The sequence below is a fragment of the Hemiscyllium ocellatum genome, chromosome 22 (assembly GCF_020745735.1).
Source record: "Hemiscyllium ocellatum isolate sHemOce1 chromosome 22, sHemOce1.pat.X.cur, whole genome shotgun sequence".
In the NCBI taxonomy this organism is placed as follows: Eukaryota; Metazoa; Chordata; class Chondrichthyes; order Orectolobiformes; family Hemiscylliidae; genus Hemiscyllium; species Hemiscyllium ocellatum.
This window is the reverse complement of record NC_083422.1, coordinates 10881264-10893499: the sequence shown is the minus strand read 5'-3', so window position 1 is coordinate 10893499 and position 12236 is coordinate 10881264.

Sequence of the window (12236 nt, the reverse complement as noted above, 5' to 3'; positions counted from 1 at the left end):
GCTTTAGTATGCTACAGTCTGGTTCCAGCAGATGGAGAGGGGAAGATTTATTAGCAGCTGTTTGCCTCTCATTCAACCCAGTCCAAACAGGTGATAAACCTGTAATGTCCAAATATTGTCCCCTGACTCATGGTTTTTCTGCTCAGCAATGTTGCAACTATCTTTCAGAATAACATTGGATGTCAGCTGTAGCTCATTCTCTGACTCACAAGTTTAGTTCAAATCTCAATCCAAGGCTTGAGCACCAAAATTCATGCTGCTACCCTGTATTCCAGTCCACAGCTAATAAGATTCTTGCTTGGAGGGTCATTACTGTTACAATTTTTTTAAAAACAGGCATTATTTGTGCTGTAAATTTCTACAAACAGCCAGGTGATAATAAGCAGCTCAGTTCCTTTTAGATGTTGATTGAGGAATAAATGTTAACCTGGGAAAAAACTCTTTCCTTTGTCTTTGAAATGATGTCATGTGACCTATTATGTCCAGACAGGGCAATGATGGTTAGCATTGCTGCCTCACAGCGCCAGGGACCCAAGTTCGATTCCAGCCTCAGGCAACTATCTATGTGGAGTTTGCACATTATCCCTATGTCTGAGTGGGTTTCCTCTGGGTACTCCGGTTTCCTCCCATAGTCCAAAGATATGCAAATTAGGTGGAATGTTAAAATTGGCCAGTGTCCAGGAATGTGCAGGCTAGGTGGGTTAGCCATTGGAAATACAGGGTTACAGGGATAGGCTGTGGAGGGTATGGGTCTGGGCTGGGATGCTCTTCAGAGGATTGGTGCAGGCAAGGGGCTGAATGGCCTGTTTCTGCATTGTAGGGATTCTATGATTCTCTTAAGAAGGCAGTACCTCTGAGCCAGAGGTGGCACAAAAAGGATGAACCATGTACCACCTCCTATAAGTTATTCACCCAGGTCACCATATGTCCAATACTGTACCATGTCAGTAATGTCTGTGTGGACAACAAGGTCTTCCCACGATTAGAATTGATTATTACTGGCCCAGCACACAAACATTGCACACGCGTTTACTAAAGAAGTGCAGGCAAGGTGAGAAAACACTTTCTCACTCGGCAAGTAGCGAGGATATGAAATGGAATGCCTGGGTGCGTGGTGAAGGCAGCTTCAGTTGAGACATTCAAAGCAGCATTGCCTAAATACTGAAATAGATTCAATTTTCAAGGCTTTGGGAGAAAAACCAGAAACTGGCATTAAGGCAAAACGCTCAGAAAGCCAGTACAGACATGATGGAACGAGCGCCCTCATTCTACACCTTAACAATTTGGTGATTACATAAAACTTCTTTTGTGCTTGTAAATTAATTCTCACAATTGACGAACTAGATCACTTGGTTTGGTTTAACTTATGATCCACTGAAAAAACAGTAATGATATTGGATTTTGAAACAAAATTACAAAAACTAGCTGCCAAACCAATAAACAGCCATTGTTATTTCTTCTCTGTATGATCCGTGTCTCTCAATCACAACAATTCACTTATGTTGCATCCTTTGGTTTTTACTGTTAGCGTTTGCATTGTTTAAATGGATTAATATGTCTGTCAGGTGGGTAAGTTATTTGCCCAGACATCCGAGTCATACAATATTCTGACTTGAACTATATCATCAGTCAAACTGGTTAATGACCAGTATTTCCTCCTGTTATGCTTGTGACCAGAGACAAAATAGGACTACAAACAGAAGTTGCTGGTAAAACTCTGGCAGCATTTGTGGAGAGAAATCAGACTTAAACATTTTGGGTCAAGCATTCCTTCCTCAGAAACTTCTATAAGGTCATCTCTCTCCCTCCTATGTTCCAGTGAAAAAAGTTCCAGCCTCTCCAGGCTTTCAATATCACAAACTTTCCATATATGGCAACATCCTGGGATATCTCGTCTGAATCCTCCCTGGCTTAATAATATCTATAACTGGGTGACCAGAACTGAACACAGGACTCCAGAAGAAGCCTCACCAATGTCCTGTACAATCTCAACATGACTTCCTAACTCCTGTACTCAAAGGGCTGTGCGCTGAAGGGAAACATTTTAAACGCCTTTTTAGCCACCCTGTCAATGTGATACAAACTTCAAAGAATATATACCTGAACCCCTATATCCCTCTGTTCTGCAGCAACTTCAGTCTAAAGGATTATCTAACACACACACATGCACACACTCATGGCACCCTACCTTCTCTCTGAATGAACTTATGTCAAATGGACTGTAATAGTTTTAAAAAAGTGACCTATCACTACCTTACTAAGGACGATTATGGATGGACAATGAAGCTGGTTTTGTCAATGGTCCATGAAGGAATTAAAGAAAGCACATTGTCTGTGTACATAAGTCAATATGATTGCAATTTATTTCCTTACAGCCATTCACAAGGTATTTTACTTGCAGAGTATAATTGCCCACAGCAGCCTCCACGTGAATTATATTTTCTTGTCAGGAGAAAACATGTGTCTATAATTGGAAACAGGACAGTGAGCAGCTATCATGGTGAACGATCCATTCTATTCAGGAGCTAGGATAGAGAGACGTATTTGGAGGAGAAGACTCTGAAATATAAGTGAGATTAATGAATAGCTTTTACTCCAACATCTCAGAAATAACTCCCAGCAAATAAAATAAGGTTGTAGGCTTAGTTATCCTTAATGCAGAGACAGTTTATGCACAGAAATTGAAACAACACTTGAATCAATCTCAGTGCCAGTATGTTGTTTCTTTTCTATCAGAATATTTTTTGAATGATCATGAAAAAATGAATGAAGCAAACGGTTATGATCACACATTGCTGTGAAGAATATGTTATTTTGCTGAACCAGCCATCAAACAACTGAGGAAAATCATCACATGGCTCACAAGTCTCAAAATGACTCAGAAATCCAAGTCAGTGAAGTTTGTCTGATGGAGAGGGTCTGCTTTAAGGTAATACACTTTCTACCCCAGCCTGTAAACATGATATCACTGCTTGTAGTCAACATATTTTCTTACCCTCAATCTGATTGTCCCAGTTTAAATATTTGCAGTGTAGACATTTTGGACATTTTAAAATAAGTCAACTTATTTATTATCCTACATTTGTCCAGGATATTTAACACCTTGATATTGTATTAGTCAATATATACACACTGTCACCTAAACAGAAATCAAATATAGATGAAAACGTACAATTGTAATCTTTAGTTGTCCTATTTCATAGCAGACTTGTCGATTCTTAGATGAATAAATACTTTGGTTGAAGTGAAGGTCTTGAAAAGTGGAGGACTCAGACTAAGCTGCAAAGCTTCTTCTAGTCATGTTTCCAAATAATTGATTCTTAGGTAAATTTAAATTTGGAAAAGGTTAGGCCGATTCCTCAGCCTATATTCAATGTATTTTGTTTATTCGTGTTGACTTAATACAGCTGGTTCAATGGCTTTACATTGTAGACTCCAAAGCAACCAGATTTGTGACTTTAAAAAGCAAACTGAAAACATGGTCATGTTCATGACCTGAATTATGCAAGATCAAAGTCATTTGTCTCAAGAAAGATGATGTGGTGATTGCATATCATGTATTGTTGCTTGATGTCAAAATTCATTGGTTTGGATGAGAGACCATCATAATACAATAGAATCAATTTCACATTAATTTAAACACACAGACTTTGATATCTATTTTGTCTACAGTTAAACAGGAAGATGAATCAGTTAGAATGAAAAACTTGTTTTATTGATTATCCATCTTTAAAGGAATGTGGAAGTTTCTGAAATGGCTAAGGTTTTCTGTATTCAATTTGAGTTTCAGATTCCACCAAAGGTCACATGAATTGCAGTGGTCATTTTAGGAGATGGCTTCTGTTTAAAATGTTAAAGCATTGTATGAAAATATTTAATAAAGAAGAACTTAATTACATATGGGTGGTCATGAACCAAAGCCTTCTGGACCTTTATTGTATTAAACCAATGCATCTTACTTGTACAAAGCATTAATAGGAATCTCAATTTTAGCCTCAATCAAAAACCTTACTGTGGTATAAGACAGCAACAATCAGCAGGCTAGCTGGTAACACCACAGGCAGTGATATCTGTCACATGATGGAGTGCATGTAAGGACTTAATCCAACATAGTCATGGATGAATTTCTTCCTGCTCACTTATATAGTTCAATTAACACTTCTATTTACCGAGACCTGCTTTATGCCCATCATTAAGTCCATTATAATACATATGAGGGCATTCACTAGCCAATCATTTGATACACACTGTGAAGTAACACACAGAAATTACAGTCAGAACAGAAAATCCTCAGAATAGTCAACCATTCCGGTAGCATCTAAGAGAAGAAATAGTGGGAATGTTGTAGGATTAGATTTTACACTGGAAATAAGAGAATCTCACCTCCGGTGACAGTTCTGCATTTTCAGTTTTCATGAATGAGGTAGACTGGTTGGCTGGAGAACTATCTGGCTTATTGCAAAATTAGGATAGAGACTGAGAATGACTACAAATCTGTTGTGTTATTATTGGTGCATTGCTGCATGTTAAAATTAATTGATTGTATCCGCAAAGTTTTGTTCTTAACATTGTTTATGAAGCGTGGAATCACCTTAGGAAAAAAATAGAGAGAAAAAGGTGAGGGGAGAGATAGTATACACTTTATATCAAGCATTGCCAGCAATCTTTTGCTATTCTGTTATGGTATTCTTTGTAAATTTGAATGTAGTAACTGTCATGTTAGTCAAACATATCAAATCACATACCAGCTACTTGGCACTAATTTCATGTGAAAACTGCAACATCTATTAGCATCTCTACATTTTCTAATTCCAAGTCAGAAGACTGCCTTCAGTAGATACCAAATCACACAATGTGAGTCACAGATGCAACGGACACCATCAGGGGGAAAATAACTCATAAAGACCTAAACAGAAACTCATTGCCAAATTACTAATGAGTCAACTCCATATTCAACAAGCAATCACAAAAATACATGCTAATCAGCATATTGGAATGATACCAAACTGAAATTTAAGGAACAACACCTGCATTTTTGGAGGTGACATTCTCCGCCAGACTCAAGTATGTTCCTTATTGTGAACTTCAGATAACCCTGCACATTGTTTGTTTTGTCCAACTGTCAACTTTGAGTTGTATCGATACATTTACACCTAACTACGGTACTTCAAGGAGCAAAAATTCAATCTGATCTCAATTAGGCAAGGGTAGCAATCATAAAAACCTGATTGGCTACGTGAGATGTTTCATAAGATAATTCACAATTTGCAATGTAACAAGCACAGTCTTGTTTATGGTGCATGACCTTGTTAGTCACAGCAGATGTTGATATGTAGGTTTGGATATTCCATTGACCTGGCAGTCATGATTCTAGCGTAGATGAGAGTTATGCAGTTATGCCCTGCCGCAGCATATTCTGAAGGTATCGTCCAGAAAACTGTAAGACTCCTGCAGGTAATTCCTCCATGTCTTGAAACTTCCAAAAGTGTCTATTTGAATTGAGGACTTTGGAGATTTCTGATAAAGTTGAGTCTAATATTTACTCAGGAAAAATTAGACTATTAAATACATAAACTCACATAATCAGACCCCATACTTACCTCACACCACTTACCCAGACCTTCCTCAGACCTCGGTGGTGGGCAAGTTGTTGGAGAGAATCCTGAGGGACAGGATGTACATGTATTTGGAAAGGCAAGGACTGATTCGGGATAGTCAACATGGCTTTGTGCGTGGGAAATCATGTCTCACAAACTTGTTTGAGTTTTTTGAAGAAGTAACAAAGAAGATTGATGAAGGCAGAGCAGTAGATGTGATCTATATGGACTTCAGTAAGGTGTTCGACAAGATTCCCCATAATAGACTGATTAGCAAGGTTAGATCTCATGGAATACAGAGAGAACTCGCCATTTGGATCTGGCTCAAAGGTAGAAGACAGAGGGTGGTGGTGGAAGGTTGTTTTTCAGATTGGAGGTCTGTGCCACAAGGATCGGTGCTGGGCCCTCTACTTTTTGTCATTTACATAGATGATTTGGATTCGAGGATAAAAGGTACAGTTAGTAAGTTTGCAGCTGGCACCAAAATTGGAGGTGTAGTGGACAACGAAGAGTGTTACCTCAGATTACAACAGGATCTGGACCAGATGGGCCAATGGGCTGAAAAGTGGCAGATGGAGTTTAATTCAGATAAATGCGAGGTGCTGCATTTTGGGAAAGCAAATCTTAGCAGGACTTATACACTTAATGGTAAGGTCCTAGGGAGTGTTGCTGAACAAAGAGACCTTGGAGTGCAGGTTCATAGCTCCTTGAAAGTGGAGTCGCAGGTAGATAGGATAGTGAAGAAGGCGTTTGGTATGCTTGGAATATTGTTGGAATATTGTATGCAATTCTGGTCTCCTTCCTATCGGAAAGATGTTGTTGTTAGAAACAAACTTCACAAAATTAACTGAGACCGCCAAAGTCTGGAAACAAGACAATTTATTTTACGACCTTGCAAGAAAGAGCATCAGATGCTTGCTGAAGCAAATGAGCAATGAACATTGGCACACGTACATAGTTATACCTTTGAGCTGCGTGAGGGCCCCTCTCCTGATTCCTACGTTACCCAATCACCCTAGTTCTATACCTAACTTGTGACCTGGTGGCCTCTACATGACGTCTCCCTTTTCTTGGGCTGTTATTTGCAATCCACACTAGCGCCTGTTATGCTCGGGGTTTTCCATTGTCTTGTTTTTGTGCAAGCTTGCTTTTTTTTAAGAAGTCTGCTAATTTTACCAATGCTAATGGTAGCTGCCTTCTGTCAGCACTTTTTGCTTAAAGCTTATCATCATTATCTTTTTGCTATATCTGCATAAACAACACTTTTCCTATTTCTCACATTGTGAAACGTAAAAGGGTTCAGAAAAGATTTACAAGGATGTTGCCAAGGTTGCAGGATCTGAGCTACATGGAGAGGCTGAACAGGCTGGGGCTGTTTTCCCTGGAGCATTGGAGACTGAGGGGTGACCTTATAGAGGTTTACAACATTATGAGGGGAAAATAGACAAAGTCTTTTCCCTGGGGTCGGGGAGTCCAGAAGTAGAGGGCATAGGTTTAGGGTGAAAGGGGCAAGATATAAAAGAGACCTAAGGGACAACTTTTTCATGCAGAGGGTGTATGGAATGAACTGCCAGAGGATGTGGTGGAGGCTGGTACAATTGCAACATTTAAGAGGCATTTGGATGGGTATATAAATAGGAAGGGTTTGGAGGGATATGGGCCGGGTGCTGACAGGTGGGACTAGATTGGGTTGGGATATCTGGTCGGCATGGTTGGGTTGGACCGAAGGCTCTGTTTTCATGCTGTACATCTCTATGACTCTATAACACCCAGATCCTAATATAATACCACATTCCACTCATAAAACCCCTTCCACCAAATCACACACAACTCTCAACTTTCCATTTCCCAGGCATGACTTTACATCCCATTGTGCTGGACCTGAGCCAATCTGTCACCATCACATCCCATGTCCCACTGTTGGACTATGACCCAAACCATATCTTGCCATCAAGGCCAGTTACCACCTCACAACACCTCCAACACTACCCCCCGGCCCCCACCCAAACCAGACCTGACATGACACAATCCCTTGCCCTCCAAAATGATCCTGATCATCCCCTCCATCACCACACTGGATCTACCACAATCTCTCCCCTCTCCCATCACCAGTCCTCACACCTCCAGAACCAGTGCCCAACCTTCTCACATCCCCCTGCTGGTTCAGGTTTCTCTCATCCACCCCAACCTTCCCAAACATGGCATCTCTTACTTTTGGCACTTTTGCCATTTTGCACCAGGCACTCTATTCACTTGGGATCTGGCCCACCTAGCACCCTACTCGCTACCCATCTGGCACCCTACTTACCTGGTGCACTGGCACCCTAGCCAGCTGAATACACCACTCTCCCAGTGCCCTCACATCGTCCTCACCTTTTGTGCTTGAGGTTTGATAGCTGCTGTTAAAATTACTCTATTAGGTTTAAATTTCAGAATACAGCTGTTGAACATTGTGAAAAGAGTGCCTGGTTTGCCCTGTTCCTTGATTGGAATCTCCCATCAGAAACATTTCATAAAATGGAAGCTCTGGGTTGCATGAGTTTGTCACTCCTCGGAACACCCTGCTCAAAATTCTTCACGGTTGGCTGCATTTTCAGACAATATGGTTAAGACATTCAATGGTTTAATCCTGTTGGACAAAAGAAAATGGAACAGTCAAGTAGCTTTGATTATATCATTCAAAGAGTGTGAACTCTGTCATGCAATCACCATAATTTCTCTGTGAGGTAGCCAGCAATGCTAACGCATACGCGAAATGTGGAAATCCAGCAGCTACTGCCAGAGATGTCTTGCCCCACTCCGCCCCCACCCCACCCCAACCCCTTTCATAGAATGTGCTGTTGTAGTCACAACACAAAGAAAGATTTGAAAGTCACAGATTTTACAAGACAGGCAAGTCCAAAATGAATGAAGTTAAAATATAAATCAGATACACAGATGAGTTTCTCGGTTATTTGCAAAGAACAGGTAGTTGAATGTTGTGGCCATTGCAGTGGAGGTACCGGGTGGTGTTGATGCTATGTTAGTGTAGCCATGGTAACAAGGTCAGCCAGGTGAATGTCATAGATTGGGAATTCCCTGATTGGGATGTTAACTTGGTCCAATCAGGAAGCATTGGCTGACTGGCAATGACATGAGTTTCAGAGGCTCTGTTCACTCTGAGAGCTGGCTCTGTGAAGCCAGACCAGTGTTAAGTAATATGCACGTATAAATAAAGGGTGACTTGGTGACAGAATGCAGTCTCTGTGGAATTATTTCAGTTGGTAGTTGAACAAAGTTTTAAGGCACTTAGCTCTGCAAGTTGTTTGAGATTCTGATACGCTAGTTCCTTTCAACCACAATTGATTTCTAACAATCAGAACAACAGAGAGCCCTTTTGTAGTTTGGGGTTTTCTATTTGTCTGGCTCACTAGTTAACATTCAGAGTGAAACAGTCTCTTTTCTGGCAACATAGCCATGACTAGAGAATAGTCCTATCAATGTGTCCCTCATAGCATGCCAACTGTCAAACTCAGCCTAGTACACACTGATAACATAGCCTATTAGCATACACAAGAATGTCAGTCCCAGGAGTCAAGAGGGTGTTGCTGGAAAAGCACAGCAGGTCATTCCTGATGAAGAGCTTATGCCCAAAACGTTGATTCGCCTGCTCCTGAGATGCTGCCTGACCTGCTGTGCTTTTCCAGCACCACACTCTCAACTCTGATCTCCAGCATCTGCAGTCCTCACTTTCTATTAGCACACTCCAATAGAGGCAAACTGTGGTTTTACATATTCTTCAAGAGGAAAGACACAAAATGTGTCTTCTGATTGCAACAGAATCAAAATGAGGCACATTGCTGTTCAGCAGGTGGTTGGCAGCTCTTCATTGTCTTATTTGAATTAAATAATTAAATTCAGTAAGTGTTCAGGGACAACAGGGTGTGACTGTAAGTGAGGCAGGTCCGGGGATTCTGAGTTCAGGAGCCTCATCCCTTGACCTTGTCCAACAGGTGTGAGATTCCTGCTCCCTGTACGGATGAGGGAAAGGGCTGTGGACAGGATTAGATTAGATTAGATTCCCTACAGTGTGGAAACAGGCCCTTCGGCTCAACAAATCCACACCAACTGTCCGAAGAATAACCCACCCAGTCCCATTTCCCTCTGACTAATGCACTTAACACTATGGGCAATTTAACTTGGCCAATTTACCTGGCCTGCACATCTTTGGACTGTGGGAGGAAACCGGAGCACCCGGAGGAAACCCGTACAGACATGGGGAGAATGTGCAAATTCCACACAGACAGTCGCCGAGGCTAGAATCGAACCTGGGACACTGTGCCACTGACCACAGCACCATGGTGCAGAAGGCCATTCAAAACGGGGAGCAAAAAGACAAGTTGTCGTTGTAGGGGATTCTATAATTAGGGGGACAGATAGTATCCTTTGCAAGCCGGATCGGGAATTCCACATGGTGTGTTGCCGCCCGGTGCCAGCGTGCAGGACATCTCTGACCGGTTTGACAGGATATTGGAACGGGAGGGGGAGGATCCAGTTGTTGTGGTCCACGTTGGCACTAAAAACATCGGCAAGGCGAGGAAGGAGGATCTGTTTGGGGAGTATCAGGCACTAGGAAGGAAATTGAAGAACAGGTCCTCGAGGGTCATAATCTCTGGATTACTGCCTGAGCCATGTCCTAATTGGCATAGGGATAAGGAAATTAGGGGAGTAAAGACGTGGCTAAGAGATTGGTGGGGAAAGAGGGGTTTCATTCATTGGATATTGGCATAAGTTTTGGAACCAGGAGGATTTGTACCGATAGGACAGTCTCCACCTGAACCAATCTGGAGCCAGTGTTCCAGCGAAAAAGATAAATAGTGTGGTCGCTAGGACTTTAAACTTGTGAGTCAGGGGAAGGGAAAGGGAAAGCAACAGGGAGTATGGAGTAGGGTAGAAAGATAAGCAGCAGGTTAGCTTGTATGTAGGGTTTAAGTTCAAGGCAAACTAGGAGTGCAACAAAAAGGAAGGATAACTTAGGACATATTACTAGAGATGTTGGAAATCATGAGGATAAGAAAATTAGCATTAAGGTGCTTGACCTGAATGCTTGTAGTATTCGTAACAAAGTAGATGAATTAACGGTACAAATCATTGTGAATGATCATGATGTGGTAGGCATCACAGAGACATGGTTGCAGGGGGTTCAGAACTGGCAGTTAAACATCCAAGGATTTACAACTTATCAAAAGGACAGGAAGATGGGCAGAGGAGGTGAGGTCGCCTTGTTAGTTAAGAATGAAATTAAATATGGCACTGAATGACACAGGGTCAGATGATGTGGAGTCTGTGTGGGTGGAGTTGAAGAACCACAAAAGCAAGAAAACCATAATGGGAGTCATGTACAGACCTCCCAGCAGTGGTCAGGACCAGGGACGCAAGATGTATCAGAAAATAGACAGGGCATATCAGAAAGGCAAGGTCACGGTGATCATGGGGGACTTCAGTATGCAAATAGACTAGGTGAATAATGTTGCCGGTGGATCCAAAGAAAGAGAATTCATGGAATGCTGACAGGATGGCTTTTTGGAACAGCTTGTGATAGACCCCATAAGGCAGCAGGCTATTCTGGACTTAATGCTATGTAATGAGTCAGACCTTATAAAAGATCTTAAAATAACGGAACACTTAGGAGGCAGCAATTATAATATGGAAGAGTTCAGTCTGCAGTTTGAAAGAGAGAAGGCAAACTCAGATGTAATGATGTCACAGTTGAATAAAGTAATTACAGATGCATGAGGGAGGAGCTGACAAAAATCGACTGGAAGCAGAGCCTAGAGGGGAAGACAGTACAGGAACAATGGCAGGAGTTCCTGGGTGTAAATGAGGACACAGTACAGAGCTACATCCCAAAGACAAGAAAGATTACTGGGGGTGGGGGTGTGGGTTGGGAGTGGAGGTTAGACAACCATGGCTAATAAAGGAAGTCAGGAAATGTATCAAAAAAAAGAGAGAGCCTATAAAGTGGCCAAGAGCACTGGGAAATCAGAAGATTGGGAAGACTACAAAAACAAACAGAGGATAAAAAAAAGACAGAAATAAGGAAGGAGAGGATCAAATATGAAGGTAGGCTACCCAGTAATATTAGAAAGGATAGTAGAAGTTCCTTTCAATACATAAGAAACAAACGAGAGGCAGAAATAGACATTGAGCCACTCCAAATTGATGCAGGAAGGCTAGTGATGAGAGCTAAGGAAATAGCTGAAGTGGGCGACATGGTGGTACAGTGGTTAGCACTGCTGCCTCACCTGCCAGAGACCTGAGTTCAATTTCTACCTCAAGCGACTGACTGTGTGGAGTTTGCACATTCTCCCTATGTCTGCGTGGGTTTCCTTCGGGTGCTCTAGTTTCCTCCTACAGTCCAAACATGTGCAGGTCAGGTGAATTGGCTATGCTAAATAGTCTGTAGTGTTAGGGGCAGGGGTAAATGTAGGGGAATGGGTTTGGGTGAGTTGCGCTTCGGTGGGTCAGTGTGTGGACTTGTTGGGCTGAAGGGCCTGTTTCCACACTGTAAGTAATCTAATCTAAACTTAATAAGTACTTTGTGTCAGTGCTCACAGTGGAAGACAGGGGTAATATCCCAACAATTAAGGAGAGTCAAGG